This window comes from Salvelinus fontinalis, chromosome 16 (assembly GCF_029448725.1).
Source record: "Salvelinus fontinalis isolate EN_2023a chromosome 16, ASM2944872v1, whole genome shotgun sequence".
Taxonomy (NCBI): domain Eukaryota; kingdom Metazoa; phylum Chordata; class Actinopteri; order Salmoniformes; family Salmonidae; genus Salvelinus; species Salvelinus fontinalis.
Genome location: NC_074680.1, coordinates 36,328,700 through 36,347,503, shown reverse-complemented (window position 1 = coordinate 36,347,503; position 18,804 = coordinate 36,328,700). Strand labels below are relative to the sequence as shown.

General features: G+C 40.9%; 1 protein-coding gene across 2 annotated transcripts in view; it reads right to left on the bottom strand.

The window, feature by feature from the left end:
* The window catches only part of LOC129813086 (transcription initiation factor TFIID subunit 1-like), a 44,307-nt gene extending 30,050 nt beyond the window's left edge, over positions 1–14,257 (bottom strand). For both annotated transcript variants that reach the window (XR_008753111.1, XM_055865257.1), the window contains exon 1: positions 14,115–14,257. The gene's annotated coding sequence lies outside the window, so the exon portion shown is untranslated. The remainder of the gene's footprint in view (positions 1–14,114) is intronic.
* Positions 14,258–18,804: the final 4,547 nt, after the last annotated feature.

Below are 18,804 nucleotides of genomic sequence, written 5' to 3'. Positions count from 1 at the left end.
CCCGCAACATTTTCCCATGTGTATCAAGAATGGTCCACCACCCAAATGACATCCAGCCAACTTGACACAACTGTGGGAAGCATTGGAGTCAACATGGGCCACTATCCCTATGGAACGCTTCTGACACCTTGTAGAGTCCATGCCCCGACGAATTGAGTCTGTTTTGAGGGGGGGGGGGGGGTAAAACTCAATATTAGGAAGGTGTTCCTAATGTTTTGTATACTCAGTGTACATTACTGTCATAAAACTTCACATAAACCCAATCACCTTGATGTAAGTATAGTTAATACAAATACGCCAAGGAGTAAAAATCAGAAGGGGGAACACTTTAACATTCTAATGACTCCAAATGAAGAACAGGATTAATTGGGGTCTCTCTTAAATTGTCTAAGAGCCATGCTATTGTTTAGGGAAATATGCACACTGGTGATTTTTTTCTCTCTCAAATCGATTCACTTGTCTTTCTTTCTTTTTCTCATTAAATTGTTCGTACAAATGTAATATTTGTGGTCACACAGAACACAGAATTATAAAGTGGCGAGTGTTCAATGTTTGCTGATTTGATTACATTTGGGTTTCTAAACGCTGGAGGGACAGTTCAGAAAAAACTTCCCATATGGTGGGAATCACACAAGCACATCGTCAGCTAAAAAGTAACCCCAAAGCAATGCAGATTCTCTCCTACCAGCTGTTACATGTTATATTGAAGCAAGGATATTGAAATTTACCAGATGTTGCCTGGCAAACGAGTGGAAGTTGAGGTTATACTGTAAATCAGATATTTGTATGGATAGAGTAACAGTAGCTGTGATTTGAGATGCCATTAATGTAAATATAACATGTTGATGTAAATGTTAATATTACAGTAGCATCAGTCATGTTAATTTCCTGTACATGTATCTTACTAAAAAATACTATAATATATCATCGCTTGAGATAATTTTTGTTGCTCTGATGATTTCATTGCTTGCTATAGCCATTTGGTTTCTCAAGGGACTGGAAGTTGGTCCATAATGGTGGGAAGGTGGAAAACAATGGAAAATGATGACTGTAGCAAGTCACTGAGACAAAAAGCCTGTTGGTGTGACGGTTCTTTGTAAATTTTCTGTCTCCACTGGAAAACATACGATTAGAATCAATCATATTAAACTGTCTTTAAAGTTGAAATTAACAGTTGCCACATCTGTTTTTAGACCTATAAATTAATGATATGTACCCACTGATTCTTGAAGTATATGAATTATAAATACCTCATGAGCTAAGTTTTACTGTCATGTCCCATCAGAACCTAAAATATAAGCTTGTTTTGCTCCAAATGCTAAAAGGCCAGCTCTTATTTTGCGGTTGCATCACCCCTTACTAGTAGTTAGTTGTATCAGCCAATCACAGTCTGCCATTCCCTGTGCACCTCCAAAAAACCCACGGTCAGAAGATCCCATTGCTTCTGTGGAGATCCAGCCGTCCTCAGCTCTCTGATCTCGGAGTCCTCACCTGTCGTCGCTGCGGGGGCCAAGCTGAGTCCTCCCGCTGTGGCCTGGCCTCCTGATCTGGGGACTTCGTCTGGTCATCCTGCTACGACCTGGTCTCCTGATCCAAGGCCCTCACCTGGTCCCTCTGCCTGGATCTGGCCTTTCCGGTGGCTACTGCCCATTGGTGCTTCGTGGGTCCAGCCACGAGAGTATCCAGTCCCAGGGTCCTTGTTGAGATCTTGAGATCTGCTGCTGCAGCTCTGCGGTCTCCAGTCCTGAGATCCTTGTTCGAGCTTTTCCGCTGTGGCCCTGATGTCTCCAGTCCCGGTGTCCTCAGCTGATACTGTGCCGGGGGTCAAGATGACTCCTGCTCATCCGCTGGGGGCCTAACCTGCCCTCACTGCCGAGGTCCTCATGTTGCCTTTTTCTGGGCAGAGGGGGTGGCCACCACCAGGTCCACTACTGCGTCCGGTTGGTTCCCCTCTTCCAGATCTGCTGCACAGCCTGCACTGGTCCCCGCCACATCACTCACTCTGGTTTGGTGATCTCAAGCACCTTCTTGATGGGGGTGGCCAGATGCACAAACAACAGAAGCCCTGTTTGGCCAGAGGCCTATGCCCTACGATTCTTATGGGGTGGCCAGACACACTCAAGGATTTCCTAGTTGGACTAGTAACTGAAAGTTTTCAAGATCGAATCCCCGAGCTGACAAGGACAAATCTGTTGTTCTGCCCCTGAACACGGCAGTTAACCCACTGTTCCTAGGCCGTCATTGACAATAAGAATAGGTTCTTAACTAACTTGCCTAGTTAAAAAAAACATTTATTTTATTTTTTATACAGTCTCACTTTCTATGTGAGCAGTCAGTTCTGAAGTTTGATGTGGAGTTTGGTGTGGTGAAACCCATTATCTGAATAAACCTGTCTGAAGATATCGTGGACTTGGACACCTGTGGTGGCTTCACCGTATCCACTGGCACCCAATATCTCTTTACTAGTGACCGTTATTCATGGTTCTCCTGGATCAGCCCCTTAGTATTCTTCACCAATGTTTGTAAACAAAGTAAATGTAAGCAAACACTAAATCACTTCAAAACACAAAAATAATAATATCATGGATGGTCAGTCCATGCATCCATAGTTCTGTCTGTCAATTTGAGAGTGATTACATTTCTCCACCCCCTTTCCGCAGCTTTTTACCAAAACAGTTGCGCTTTGTTATTATTTCATCTTCTGATTGGCCCTTTAATGAAGCCAATACTGTAGAGAACTTGACCCCAATATATATTATGTTTTTACGAAAATATCTTCAAGAACATCGCATAAATGTCCAGGGTCTCATTCAAGAGTAGGGCTGAAATGGAAAAGTTTTCTTATATTCATCACAAAATCTAATCTATCAGTGAATTCAAACAGAATATTTTTAATTACACTATCGATAACTTTTTTAAATGGTTTTCCACAATGCAGGTCAGAAATAGGTCCCATAGTTTATCATGAATTACCCAAAGTATGCACAATAGCGTTTTGCTGGTATGGAAATGTCCCTGTATCTTTCTAATAGTCTTTCCATCCATCCAGACATACAGTTGAAGTTGGAAGTTTACATACACCTTAGACAAATACATTTAAACTCAGATTTTCACAATTCCTGACATTTAATCCTAGTAAAAATTCCCTGTCTTCGGTCAGTTAGGATCACCACTTTATTTTAAGAATGTGAAATGTCAGAATAATAGTAGAGAGAATGATTTATTTCAGCTTTTATTTCTTTCATCATATTCCCAGTGGGTCAGAGGTTTACGTACATTCAATTAGTATTTGGTAGCATTGCCTTTAAATTGTTTAACTTGGGTCAAACGTTTCGCCTTCCACAAGCTTCCCACAATAAGTTGGGTGAATTTTGTCCCATTCCTCCTGACAGAGCTGGTGTAACCGAGTCAGGTTTGGAGGCCTCCTTGCTTGCACACACTTTTCAGTGCTGCCCACACATTTTCTATAGGATGGGGTCAGGGCTTTGTGATGGCCACTCCAATACCTTGACTTTGTTGTCCTTAAGCCATTTTGCCACAACTTTGGAAGTATGCTTAGGGTTAATGTCCATTTGGAAGACCCATTTGTGACCAAGCTTTAACTTCCTGACTGATGTCTTGAGATGTTACTTCAATATATCCACATCATTTTCCTGCCTCATGATGCCATCTATTTTGTGAAGTGCACCAGTCCCTCCTGCAGCAAAACACCCCCACAACATGATGCTGCCACCCCGTGCTTCACGGTTGGGATGGTGTTCTTCAGCTTGCAAGCCTCCCCCTTTTTCCTCCAAACATAACGATGGTCATTATGGCCAAACAGTTCTATTTTTGTTTAAGCAGAACAGAGGACTTTTCACCAAAAATTATGATCTTTGTCCCCATGTGCAGTTGCAAACCATAGTCTGGCTTTTGTATATGTCAGATTGTGTGTGCAACTGGTCAACTGGTGTCAGGTGCATGAGAGCAGAGATGAGTGAAAAGGCCCACTTTAATTGGCAGAAGCAAAAGTCGGACGCAACAGCGTCACAACACTCCAGCCAAAGGCAAAAGTGAAATAGCGCACTGGTAACATCAAAATAATGAACAACAATACAATACCTCGGGTTGAAACAATACTCTGAAAAAAACAGCCTGACGCGACACACAATTAACCTGTTTGGGCTGCAGGGGCAGTATTGAGTAGCCGGATAAAAGATGCCCATTTCAAACGTCCTCGTACTCAATTCTTGCTCGTACAATATGCATATTATTATTACTATTGGATAGAAAACACTCTCTAGTTTCTAAAACCGTTTGAATTATATCTGTGAGTAAAACAGAACTCATTTTGCCGCAAACTTCTTGAGAGGAAGTGGAAAATCTGAAATCGATGCTCTCTTCTAGGGCCTGCCTATAAAGGTCCTTGATATTTATTAGAATACATGCACTTCATGCATACATGCACTTCATACGTCTTCCACTAGATGTTGACAGGCAGTGAGAGAAGAAATTGAGTGTATAACTTGATCTGGACTCGAATAAATGCTCTTTGTATGACATGTCACCAGTTTCCTGTTTTCTGGAGAGCGCGTGATGGGACCTGGTTTTGCCTTCTCTACAGCTGTCGTTATAGACTAATATCTCCGGCTTTGATTTTATTTGATACATGTGACAATATCATCATCAAGTATGTTTTTTCAATATAGTTTTATTAGATTATTGATTTTTTTTTCGGGACATTAGGCGTGTTGCGTTGTCTGCGTTTGTTCACGAAGGAGAGCTTAGCCCCACTTTGCTAGCTTTCTGTGCTAATTGACTGGAGAAGAGGACATTCTAAAACCAAACAACGATTGTTCCCGACAAAGGACCCCTTGTACAACATTCTGATGGAAGATCATCAAAGGTAGGACCCCTTTTATGATGCTATTTCATATATCTGTCGAACATGTGAACTAGTAGTTTGCGCCCAGATTTTTGGCACGCTCTCGCCATAACGTAAACTGCATGTCGTAATGAAATTATTTTTAGAATTCTAACACGGCGATTGCATTAAGAACTAGTGTATCTATCATTTCCTATACAACATGTATTTTTTAGTTATGTTTATGAATAGTTATTTGGTCAGAATATGTGAGTGCCAGAAAAATATCCGGACGTTGTGGGAAAAATATGCTACGTTAGCACAATGTATAACCAACGATTTCAGCACTAAATATGCACATTTTCGAACAAAACATAAGTGTATGTATAACCTGATGTTATAGGACTGTCATCTGATGAAGCTTATCAAGGTTAGTCAAAAATTAAATATATTTTGCTGGTTTGTTACGATCGCTAACTTTTGCTGCTGGGGAATGGCTTGTGTTTCTGGCTATTGTGGTAAGCTAATATAATGCTATATTGTGTTTTTGCTGTAAAACACTTAAGAAATCAGAAATATTGGCTTGAATCACAAGATGCCTGTCTTTCATTTGCTGTACACCATGTATTTTTCAGAAATGTTTTATGATGAGTATTTAGGTATTTGACGTTGGTGTCTGTAATTACTCTGGCTGCTTTGGTGCCATTTCTGACGGTAGCTGTGATGGTAGCTGCAATGTAAAACTGATTTATAGCTCAAATATGCACATTTTTCGAACAAAACATAGATTTATTGAATAACATGTTATAAGACTGTCATCTGATGAAGTTGTTTCTTGGTTAGTTTGGTTGGTTCTTGGTTAGTTAGGTTGGCTTTGTGCATGCTACCTGTGCTGTGAAAAATGTCTGTCCTTATTTGTATTTGGGGGTGAGCTAACATAAATGTACGTGCTGTTTTCGCTGTACAACATTTTAAAAATCGGACATGTTGGCTGGATTCACAAGATGTTTATCTTTCAAATGCTGTATTGGACTTGTTAATGTGTGAAAGTTAAATATTTCAAAAAAATATATTTTGAATTTCGCGCCCTGCACTTGAGCTGGCTGTTGTCATATTGTGCCCGGCTTCGGGCTTGCAGCCATAAGAAGTTAATGTAACGAACAATTTCACACACATACATGGGGGGGAACAGAGGATAATATACACGTAGATGATGAGAGAATGTAAACCAGGTGTCCGGGAAAACAAGACAAAACAAATGGAAAATGAAAGGTGGAGTGGCGATGGCAAGAAGACCGGTGACGTCGACCGCGAGTGCAGCCCGAACAAGGAGAGGAACCGACTTTGGCGCAAGTCATGACAGTATGGCGGTTTTGGAGCAGTGGCTTCTTCCTTGCTGAGCGGCCTTTCAGGTTATGTCGATATAGGACTCGTTTTACTGTAGATATAGATCATTTTGTACCTGTTTCCTCCAGCATCTTCACAAGGTCTTTTGCTGTTGTTCTGGGATTGATTTGCACTTTTCACACCAAAGTACATTCATCTCTAGGAAACAGAACACATCTCCTTCCTGAGCGGTATGATGGCTGCGTTGTCCCATGGTTTTTATACTTGCGTACTATTGTTTGCAGAAATGAACATGGTACCTTCAGGCATTTGGAAATTGCTCCCAAGGATGAACCAGACTTGTGGATGTCTACAATTTTTTTAATGAGGTATTGGCTGATTTCTTTTAATTTTCCCATGAGGTCATGCAAAGAGGCACTGAGTTTGAAGGTAGGCCTTGAAATACATCCACAGGTACACCTCCAATTGACTCAAATGATGTCAATTAGTCTATCAGAAGCTTCTAAAGACATGACAATTTTCTGGAATTTTCCAAACTGTTTAAAGGCACAGTCAACTTAGTGTGTGTAAACTTCTGACCCACTGGAATTGTGATACAGTGAATTATAAGTGAAATGATCTGTCTGTAAACAATTGTTGGAAAAATGACTTGTGTCATGCACAAAGTAGATGTCCTAACCGACTTGCCAAAACTATAGTTTGTTAACAAGACATTTGTGGAGTGGTTGAAAAACGAGTTTTAATGACTCCAACCTAAGTGTATGTGAACTTCCAACTTCAACTGTAGATGGATTTGATTACGACTGCTTTGTCACGCTAAGAGAATCCCTCCTCTTCCCCTCACAGCCAGTATTTAATAACCCCTCATTACCCCAGAACAACAGGACTGTTACAATGGCTGCCATTGGAGACAATGCAGGTAGGTGTTAATGGTGGAGGGTGTTTGGCTGTGTTAATATGGTCAATGCTCTGTGGTTGCCTGGGTGGGCGAGGTGGGTGCATGAGGAGGTGGTCGGACTCAGTGGTTTTGGTGTTGACACTGTTCGATTGAGTTAATAAGTGTACTGCTCTGTGCATGTGGACAGAGGGATGCCCCAGCTGTGTCTGTCTGTCTGTCTGCTCTCCAGTCTTTAAATTATGGATATTTTGTGTGAAATTGGGCAGAGATTCCCCACAGGACAATAACAGAGGAGTGAGAGAGATATACAGCGTGTGTGTGTGTGAGAGAGAGAGAGAGCAAGAGATAAAGAAACACAGAGACAGAGAAAGAGAGAGATACAGAGTGTGTGTGTGTGAGAAAGAGAGAGATAAATAATGAAAGTAAAGTGAATGAGAGAATGAGAGAACGAGAGAACAGAGAATCTTCCCAGGTGAGGAGAGGACAGACTCTTTAAGTATGATCGAGCTGGCCACTTTGGGAGTCACATTCCTCTAGCTGGTAATTTATCTGCTTGATAATGCACAGCCAAAGGCTCAGATCTCCTTGGGTCACAAGCTAAGCCACACATCTCCACCTCGTCCCCGCCTTGGACATCTATCCCATTAAATTCTTGCCTCTTGTGCACTAGCCCAGTGGTTCCCAACCTGGGGTACTAGGACCCCTGGGGGTACTTGGCCTATACATAGGGGTTACTTGGGAAGACTTGTGAGACCATAGGCTTACTGGTAAAATGCACACGAGGGGGTACTTCAGGGGTACTCTGGACAGAGCAATATTTAATTGGTGGTACAATCCTCATTTCAGAGAGTTATAGGGGAAAGAAGGGAAATGGAAAGGGGGGCACCTAGTCAGTTGTACAACTGAATTCATTCAACCAAAATGTGTTTTCCACATTTAACCCAACCCCTGCGAATCAGAGAGGTGTGGGGGGCTGCCTTAATTGTTCAACTCAGGTGTCAATTTATTACTGAGAGTCATCTGCCTCCAGTGATACCCTCTAGGCACCTGTTGTTGAACCTTCTAACATTCAGATAGATTCTACCTCTTCCTCTTTAAATTCTACCACTGATAAATCCTACACACCAGAAATATACAGTATATTACTGTAACAGATACATAGTTAGATGATTAGGCATCATCTGGGAAATAGTTAAAGATTTTTTTCTCAAAGGTAATTTTGAAGTGGTCATGACACCAACACGGATATATTTTTTCCTATCAAAAGCCATTTGTGAGGTGTACCATGGATATAGTTTCTTGCAAAATTATTTTGTTTCATTATAACCTGTAATTTAAATAGATTTTTATTTGGATTTCATGTAATGGACATACACAAAATAGTCCAAATCCGCAAAGTGAAATCAAAAAAATAACTTGTTTCAAAATAATTATAGAAAAAAACCCTGAAAAGTGTTTTGTGCAAATGTATTCACCCCTTTGCTATGAAGCCCCTAAACAAGATCTGGTGCAACCAATTACCTTCAGATGTCACATAATTAGTTACATAAAGTCTACCTGTGTGCAATCTAAGTGTCACATAATCTGTCACATGATCTCAGTATATATACACCTGTTCTGAACGGTCCCAGTGTCACGCCCTGACCTTAGAGAGCCTTTTTATGTCTCTATTTGGTTTGGTCAGGGTGTGATTTGGGGTGGGCATTCTATGTTTTGTTTTCTATGATTTTGTGGTTCTATGTTTTGGCCGGGCATGGTTCTCAATCAGGGACAGCTGTCTATCATTGTCTCTGATTGGGAACCATACTTAGGTAGCCCTTTTTCCCTCCTTTCAGTGTGGGTAGTTGTCTTTGTTTGTGGCACTATAGCCCTTAAGCTTCACGGTTTATTCTTTCGTTTGTTGTTTTGTTGGCGACATTTCTTAAATAAAAAGGGAATGTACGCTCACCACGCTGCACCTTGGTCTCCTCCTTTCAAAGTCCGTGACACCCAGAGTCTGCCACACCACTAAGCAAGGGGCACCACCAAGCAACCGGCACTATGAAGACCAAGGAGCTCCTCAAACACGTCAGGGACAAAGTTGTGGAGAAGTACAGATCAGGATTGGATTATAAAAACATATCCAAAACTTAGAAAATCCCACCGAGCACCATTAAATCCATTACAAAAAGAATTGAAAGAATATGGCACCACAACAAATCTGCCAAGAGAGAGCCGCCCACCAAAAATCACGGATCAGGCAAGGAGGGTATTAATCAGAGAGGCAACACAGAGACCAAAGATAACCCTGAAGGAGCTGCAAAGCTCCACAGCGGAGATTGAAGTTTCTGTCCATAGAACCACTTTAAGGCGTACACTCCACAGAGCTGGGCTTTACGGAAGAGTGGCCAGAAAAAAAGCCATTGCTCTGGCTGCAAGCCCGACGTCGGTACACTTATGACAACAGCCAGCTCAAGTGCAGGGAGCGAAATTCAAAATATATATATTTTTTAAATATTTAACTTTCACACATTAACAAGTCCAATACAGCATATGAAAGGTACACATCTTGTGAATCCAGCCAACATGTCCGATTTTTAAAATGTTTTACAGGGAAGACACAATATGTAAATCTATTAGCTAACCACGTTAGCAAAAGACACCACTTTTTTTACTCCAACAGTTCTTTACTCCATCAGTAGCTATCACAAATTCGACCAAATAAAGATATAAATAGCCACTAACCAAGAAACAACTTCATCAGATGACAGTCTGATAACATATTTATTGTATAGCATATGTTTTGTTAGAAAAATGTGCATATTTCAGGTATAAATCATAGTTTACATTGCAGCTACAGTCAGAAATTGAACCGAAAGCAGCCATAAAACTTACAGACACCAACGTCAAATACCTAATTACTCATCATAAAACATTTCTGAAAAATACATAGTGTACATCAAATGAAAGTCAGGCATTGTGTGATTCCAGCCAATATTTCCGATTTATTAAGTGTTTTACAGCAAAAGAAAAAGTAGCGTTATATTAGCTTAGCACAATAGCCAGAAACACTTGGGCGCCGGCGACTACGACAGATATATGAAATAACATCATAAAATGGGTCTTACTTTTGCTGATCTTTCATCACTATGTTGGACAAGGTGTCCTTTGTCCAGAACAGTCGTTGTTTGGATTCAGAACGGACACTTTCCCTCTTCATTTAGCAAGCGCGCTAGCCGGGTGGCACGACACTCTCCATGTCAACAAACGGAAGAGAACGGAACACGGCAAAACTCCCGAAAAAATGTCAGTAATCTGATGAAACCATATTGAAAAAACATACGTTACGATGATATGGTGACATGTATCAAATAAAATCAAAGCCGGAGATTGTAGTCGCTTATAACGGCAGCTAAACAAAAGGCAATCCCACTGTCCAGCTCGCGCTCTTCAGAGTACCGAAAATGGTGGACACGTCATTCCAAGATGATGTGTTCCATCTCAGACCAAGATAATCAACTAATTTCTTCTCTCACAGCCTCTTGACACCCAGAGGAAGGTGTATGACGTGCATGTATACTAATAGGTCTTGTGCCCATTTATAGGCAGGAAGAAGAACAGAGCATCGATTTCAGACTTTCCACTTCCTGGTCAGGAAATGTGCTGCAGAATGAGTTCTGTTTCACTCAGAGAAATAATTCAAACGGTTTTAGAAACTAGAGAGTGTTTTCTATCCAATAGAAATAATAATATGCATACTGTACGAGCAAGAATTGAGTATGAGGCCGTTTGAAATGGGCACATTTTATCTGGCTACTCAATACTTCCCAAGCAGCCCAAACAGGTTAAAGAAAAAAATAAGCAAACACATTTGGAGTTCGCCAAAAGGCATGTGGGAGACTCCCCAAACATGTGGAAGAAGGTACTCTGGTCAGATGAGACAAAAAATTTGTTTTTTGGCCATCAAGGAAAACACTATGTCTGGCGCAAACCCAACACCTTCCATCACCCCGAGAACACCATCCCCACAGAGAAGCATGGTGGTGGCAGCATCATGCCACAGGGATGTTTTTCATCGGCATGGACTGGGAAACTGGTCAGAATTGAAGGAATGATGGATGGTGCTAAATACAGGGAGATTCTTGAGGGAAACCTGTTTATGTCTTCCAGAGATTTGAGACTGGGACAGAGGTTCTACTTCTAGCAGGACAATGACCCTATGCATACTGCTAAAGCAACACTCAAGTGGTTTAAGGGGAAACGTTTAAATGTCTTGGAATGGCATAGTCAAAGCCCAGACCTCAATCCAATTGAGAATCTGTGGTATGACTTGCTGTACACCAGTGGAACCAATCCAACTTGAAGGAGCTGGAGCACACAGACATGGGGGGGAACAGAGGATAATATACACGTAGATGATGAAAGAATGTAAACCAGGTGTGCGGGAAAACAAGACAAAACAAATGGAAAATGAAAGGTGGAGTGGCGATGGCAAGAAGACCGGTGACGTCGACCGCAAGCGCCGCCCGAACAAGGAGAGGAACCGACTTTGGTGGAAGTCATGACAGTATGGCGGTTTTGGAGCAGTGGCTTCTTCCTTGCTGAGCGGCCTTTCAGGTTATGTCGATATAGGACTCGTTTTACTGTGGATATAGATCATTTTGTACCTGTTTCCTCCAGCATCTTCACAAGGTCTTTTGCTGTTGTTCTGGGAATGATTTGCACTTTTCACACCAAAGTACATTAATCTCTAGGAGACAGAACACATCTCCTTCCTGAGCGGTATGATGGCTGCGTTGTCCCATGGTTTTTATACTTGCGTATTATTGTTTGCAGAAATGAACATGGTACCTTCAGGTGTTTGGAAATTGCTCCCAAGGATGAACCAGACTTGTGGATGTCTACAATTTTTTTATGAGGTATTGGCTGATTTCTTTTAATTTTCCCATGAGGTCATGCAAAGAGGCACTGAGTTTGAAGGTAGGCCTTGAAATACATCCACAGGTACACCTCCAATTGACTCAAATGATGTCAATTAGTCTATCAGAAGCTTCTAAAGACATGACAATTTTCTGGAATTTTCCCAACTGTTTAAAGGCACAGTCAACTTAGTGTATGTAAACGTCTGACCCACTGGAATTGTGATACAGTGAATTATAAGTGAAATAATCTGTCTGTAAACAATTGTTGGAAAAATGACTTTTGTCATGCACAAAGTAGATGTCCTAACCGACTTGCCAAAACTATAGTTTGTTAACAAGACATTTGTGGAGTGGTTGAAAAACGAGTTTTAATGACTCCAACCTAAGTGTATGTGAACTTCCGACTTCAACTGTAGAAAGCTGGAGCAGTTTTACTTGAAGAATGGGCAAAAATCCCAGTGGCTAGTTGTGCCAAGCTTATAGAGACATACCCCCAAGAGACTTGCAGCTGTAATTGCTGCAAAATGCGACTCCCCAAAGTATTGACTTTGGGGGTGTGAATAGTTATGTATGCTCAAGTTTTCAGTTTTTGTGTCTTATTTCTTATTTGTTTCACAATAAAAAACATTTTGCATCTTCAAGTGGTAGTCAGGTTGTGTAAATCAAATGATACAAACCCCAAAAACATTTTCATTACAGGTTGTAAGGTAACAAAATAGGAAAAATGCTACGGGGGTTGAATACTTTCGCAAGCCACTGTCGAGAGATATTGATGCGGTGATTCAGCCAGCATTTGACCATCAGCGTCATAGTGAAGTCAGTCGACTGAATAGCAGCCAACCTGCTCCATGCACACAGGCATTCCCCTGCTTTCCTCTACAAAATCATGCAGTTCAACCGTGCTTGATGGTAATGGCTTCATTTGGGCTTACCAGGGAGCCGTGTTGAGCAATGTTGGATTAGATCACACAGATGATGATGATGATGATGATGGTGGTGGTAGGCTAACAGTGAGCTTCTCAGGCCAAACCGGTGTCGGTGGCAAAACCATGGTGGAAAAAGAGAAAGAGCTACAGCAGGGTCCCTGGTGTGTATTTAGCCCACAGTGTTCCTCCATCTGAAGTCTAACAGGTGATGCTCACCGGTTGACCTCGCTATCCTCCAGAGATTCTTGTGTCATGGTGCACTCCATGGAACCAATGTACTATACTACACGTTGGGCCCTAAAGAGGACTTGTACTTGCTTGGAAGAGTCAAAATACTAGAGAATAGCTTATTTTAGCTTATTTATTTTTAGGCCTAGAGGCGTTATTTTATAAATTCATGCGAGAACGGTACAACAAACATTAAACTATTTGTTTTCACCTACGATGTGATCAGTTGCTGCTGTAACTCGTTACAAAGAACAGGGCATGGTGGAACAACCTTACAACTTTTAATTTCTGGTGGGAATACTAGCTCAGTCATTGGTGTGTATATTAAGCCATGGTTTGTTACTGAACGACACTATACAGCATTACAGAATAGCTCAGTCATTGGCATAATGGTACGTAGGATAGAGGAACGAATCTGGAGAGAGAATAAATGAGAAATCCCAAGTCTTCAAAACGAAGTGACTCAGAGATGAGTGAATCGTGACAGACAGTCCGAGGCAATGTTTTAATGGGGAAACAAAGCAATACGCTCAAACTGCTGTGAACTTCGTTCTTCTCCTTACAGCCAAACACTGTCTCGTTAAAAACCCAAATTAATTTAGAAGAATTCATATCGGACGCTCTTTCCTCTGGCACAATAACAATGAATCCCAAATAGAATATTTTAATTATCCTTTTCCAGCATATTAAATGTGGAGCTTATTGCTCCACGGTGAATATATTGTCCAGTGAGGCCATTGAAAAGAAAACAACAGCCTTCCACAAGCTAAGTAATACAGTGTACAGCTGCAATGTTGTTAGGCTTATCTTCCACATGGAGAATGTATGATGAAAAATGTACAAGAGTCTTACAAAATAACGTTTCCGGCTTATATGAAATATTGTACTGCCACTGGCCATTTGCAATGAGATCCTCAGACATCAAAACAGGAAATATTGTCTTACTATAGAAACACTTAAAATGCAAATACCTTCATTATGGCCGTTGCTTTGCATTGCACTCTAGCCGTGAGATCCAGGTTCTAGCAGCAAGAGTCAGTTGGGACACACACAGATGTGTTGAGCAGGGGAACACAGCACAATGAGTTAGAGTCTGGGAGATGTGTGTGATGCTGGGCTGACAAGCGTTGTTAAAGGGATGGGGGATCTGGAAATGCAGATGGGTGGACATGTCAGGAGACAGGAGAGGAGTAGTGCTTGTGGGAGGGGGACAGCAACAATGATTATACAACAAGACATGCAGTCATCTGGACATATTCAAACGTATACCGGAAATGTGTTTATGTTTATGTGTATGTATGTGTGTGTGTGTGTGTGTGTGTGTGTGTGTGTGTGTGTGTGTGTGTGTGTGTGTGTGTGTGTGTGTGTGTGTGTGTGTGTGTGTGTGTGTGTGTGTGTGTGTGTGCGTGCGTGCGTGCGTGTGTGAATATACGTGCATGCGTCAATACGTGCGTGTATATTTCTTCATTACTTGTCTGCCTACAGCAGAGCTGCGTGGGTGGCTGGGTGATAGGGGCCAACCATTAACCATTATCTCATAATGTTCTCGCACATTCATATTTGAACATGAAACCCTGTCATGTGCATTTATGGAAAAACCCACCCGCATTAACCGTCATATTATAAAATGATTAGCCGTATCAGTATTCATGCTGACCTTCATTAGTGTTTAATAGTAGGGGCAATCAGGCTGGTTTAATTTAGGAATTTAACATTTATCTGAACATAATACTTCATTAGGGCTTAATATTGTTTGTAAAAATGCAACTCAAGGTTTCAGTCTAAAAATCGTAAATTGTAGATGGATGAACGCAAGCCTGGTATTATTGTGTTTAAACAGCTCTGGTATTATTGTATTTAAACAGCTCTGGTATTATTGTATTTAAACAGCTCTGGTATTATTGTATTTAAACAGCTCTGGTATTATTGTATTTAAACAGCTCTGGTATTATTGTATTTAAACAGCTGTGTACTCTGCAGGGTCAGCACAGGACATTACTCCATCAGTAATTCTGAACCATCGATCATCCATGAGGACATGAACCACACAATAATGAGCTGAATTAAGTCTTGATCGATGACTGTGGGAAACAAAACAAAAAAACAGTCCCCTTTACTTTGGCATCCTCAAAGTGAGACCAGTGACTTTTTCGATGTACAGTGACTCAGATGTAGCATCAGTAACAGTTCTGACATGTCATTTAATAACACTTTTGGGAGTCATTTTCATTGATCTTCCATTTGTGTTTTCTCACATTATTTGTGCTGTAATAGAGTCAAGTCAAATCTGTATCCAGTAGATTGTACGGAAAATCAGCACAGAGATAAGTGCTCCACAAAAATAATGAATTTTTGAGAAGTTCATTTGTAACAAGAGTGTAGAATCATAGTGATGGTGTGTGTGTGATTGTGTGAGAGAGATTGAGAACGAAGAGAGAGAGGGAACGCGAGAGAGAATTAAAGAGAGAGAGAGAGACAGTAATTTGAGAGAAAAAGAGAGAGATAACCAGTGAGCGAGCGAGAGAGAGCGCAAGAGGGAGCAGAGTGTTTGAGGTCAGTGCTGTAGAGTGAGGTGGGACCCTCCTATAGGAGTCAGTAAAGCTCCACTACAGCAGGGCAGGACATTGCTATTAGAAACAAAGGAAAAACCAAAAGATGTAACTATAATTTGTTTGACTATTTCAATTAGAATATAGTCATGTTGTTGTTGTGACTGCCATGCAACGGCTTATGCTTGAACTATGAGCATTTTGCTGGCAGAGTCTATGGTGTGCAACTGACTGTGTTTTTCTGATTCATTTTTGTGTTTTTTAGTTTTTCTGTTAATTTCATCTCTGCACATCTGGAAGGAAAGTGGAGTTTAGTTTATAATAGTCTAGCCTGCACCAATAATAAGAAGAAGAAGAATAAGAATTTGGTGGTTGCTTATATTTGTCCTATTTCCCACAATTACAAGTGTGTACTAACAAGCAATTGGAAATGTGTTTTTTGTATATCCCAATTCTCTGACCCCCTCGGAGAGTGCGATCATGGCCAGGGTCTGCCATTATCAATGGTAGTGAAAATAATATATTGTGTCACTGCAGCGGGCTGTTTACTGCATTTGACTTTAATCCAGCAGGTGATAGGTTGTATTCCCTGTGGGGTTCAATGTATCGTAGAATCTAGTGTGTAGATCAAATCAAATCAAACTTTATTTGTCACATGCACCGAATACAACAAGTGTAGACTTTACCGTAAAATGCTTACTTACAAGCCCTTAACCAACAGTGCAGTTCAAGAAGAAAATATTTACCAAGTAGGCTAAAATAAAAAGTAATAGTAAAAAGTAACATAATAAGAATAACAATAACGAGGCTATATACAGGGCGCACCGGTACCGAGTCAGTGTGCAAGGGTACAGGCTAGTTGAGGTAAATTTTATTTTATTTTATTCCCCAGGGCATCTTAAATAGCCACTCTATACTGTGCAATACTACCTAGATTTCCCCTGGATATAGTGTATCACAGTGTATTTCCTTAAATGAACTATATCACAGGAGTGTGGTGTGTCCATTGTGTGTTTAAGCATGTGTGCACGCAAGTTTGTGCTTGTGTGTGGATGTGTGACTGCTTGCGTGTGTGTGTGTGTCAGTGTGTGTGTTCACAATCAGGCAGCTGACCACTGCTTTCACCATCTGCTCAGACATCCAGTGCATCACTCTCCGCTCCTCTACCATTTTCCAGCTGAAGGCGATGGACAAAATGTTTCCATTGCCATCACTTCTCACGTGCCCAACCCTCTGCCATTCACACCAACTCTGGTCAACGTTAAGGCTCAATAGGTGGAGAGATGAGGAAATGACACCAATTCTGCTGTTTTTCAAAAATGGTTTTCTATAGGAGTTCATAGACTGTGGTGTTGTTTGCTTGGTATTATTACAGTATAGGGATATTATAGTGCCTGACCTATGGAGTCAGATAAAGACTTTACATTCATAACACTAGTTGAGTCAATGCTAATTTGTAGGAGGAGGAGGTACTCTTCAGTTCCAGCATTCACAGCTATTATTAGGTTTGTACTATTGATGCAGGGTTTATATGTAAACTTGATTCATCCTTTGCATCAGAATGGACATTCAGTTAAATAATTATCATGTCACGTTCCTGACCTGTTTTCTGTTAGTTTTTGTATGTGTTAGTTGGTCAGGACGTGAGTTTGGGTGGGCAGTCTATGTTTTCTGTTTCTATGTTGTTTTACTGGGTGACCTGATATGGCTCTCAATTAGAGGCAGGTGTTTTTCATTTCCTCTGATTGAGAGTCATATTAAGGTAGGTGTTTTCACACTGTTTGTTGTGGGTGGTTGTCTCCTGTGTCTGTGTATGTCGTTGCGCCACACGGGACTATTTTCGGTTTGGTTGTATGTTTGTTCTTTTATGTAGTCAGTTTCCCTGTTCATGCGTTCTTCGTGTTTCATGTAAGTTCGTCGTCCAGGTCTGTCTACGTCGTTTATTGTTTTGTAGTTTGTTAAAGTGTTGTCGTGTTTTCCGTTTTGTAAATAAACCATTATGTCATCATACCTCGCTGCACATTGGTCTTCCGATCCCTCTCTCCTCTCCTCGTCCGAGGAGGAGGAAGAGCTAGAGCACCGTTACATATCAAGTCTGACTGTATTGTCATTTGTCTCATATTTCAATTTTGCTTATGAGAAAGTTAACCTTTAGCATTACTTGTTGGTCAGATTTCCTTAGATGGATCATAACCCAGATGTGGGATGAAACCTGCTAGCTCTAGAGCACTGCTTCAGGTGAATGTCTACCTAGCCCGAGAGCTATTTCACTGGGTCCCCTCTCCCCCTTCAGTGGTCATGCTGCTCCCCCTATGGTCATTCCCCCACCCCCTTAACCGTCTTCACTCTGCCTCCACCCCAATGGACATTTATTGATTCATCACTGCCACACTTTTACAGTACCAGTCAAAAGTTTGGACACACCTACTCATTCCATGGTCTACATTATAGAATGATAGTGAAGACATCAAAACTATGAAATAAAACATATGGAATCAAAAAAGTGTTTTTTAATATATTTTATATTTGAGATTCTTCAAAGTAGCCACCCTTTGACTTGATGACACCTTTGCACACTCTTTGTATTCTCTCAACCAGCTTCATGAGGTAGTCACCAGGAATGCCTTTCAATTAACAGGAGTGTCTTGTTAAAAGCTAAATAGGGGAATTTCTTTCCTTAATGCGTTTGAGCCAATCAGTTGTGTTGTGACAAGGTAAGGTTGGTATACAGAAGATAGCCCTATTTTGTAAAAGACCAAGTCCATATTATGGCAAGAACAGCTCAAATAAGCAAAGAGAAACAACAGTTCATCATTACTTTAAGACATGAAGGTCAGTCAATACAGGGAAAAAAGTGCCGTCGCAAAAACATCAAGAGCTATGATGAAAATGGCTCTCATGAGGACCGCCACAGTATGTCTTCACTATTATTTTACAAAGTTGAAATTAGTAAAAACAAAGAAAAACCCTGGAATGAGTAGGTGAGTCCAAACTTTGGACTGGTATTGTATATATTTGTAATTGTATTTTTGTTTTTTTATTACCATTTGTATTATTTAATTTAATTTAGTCCTGCATGTTGGAGCTCGAAGACTATTCATGTTTCTGTACC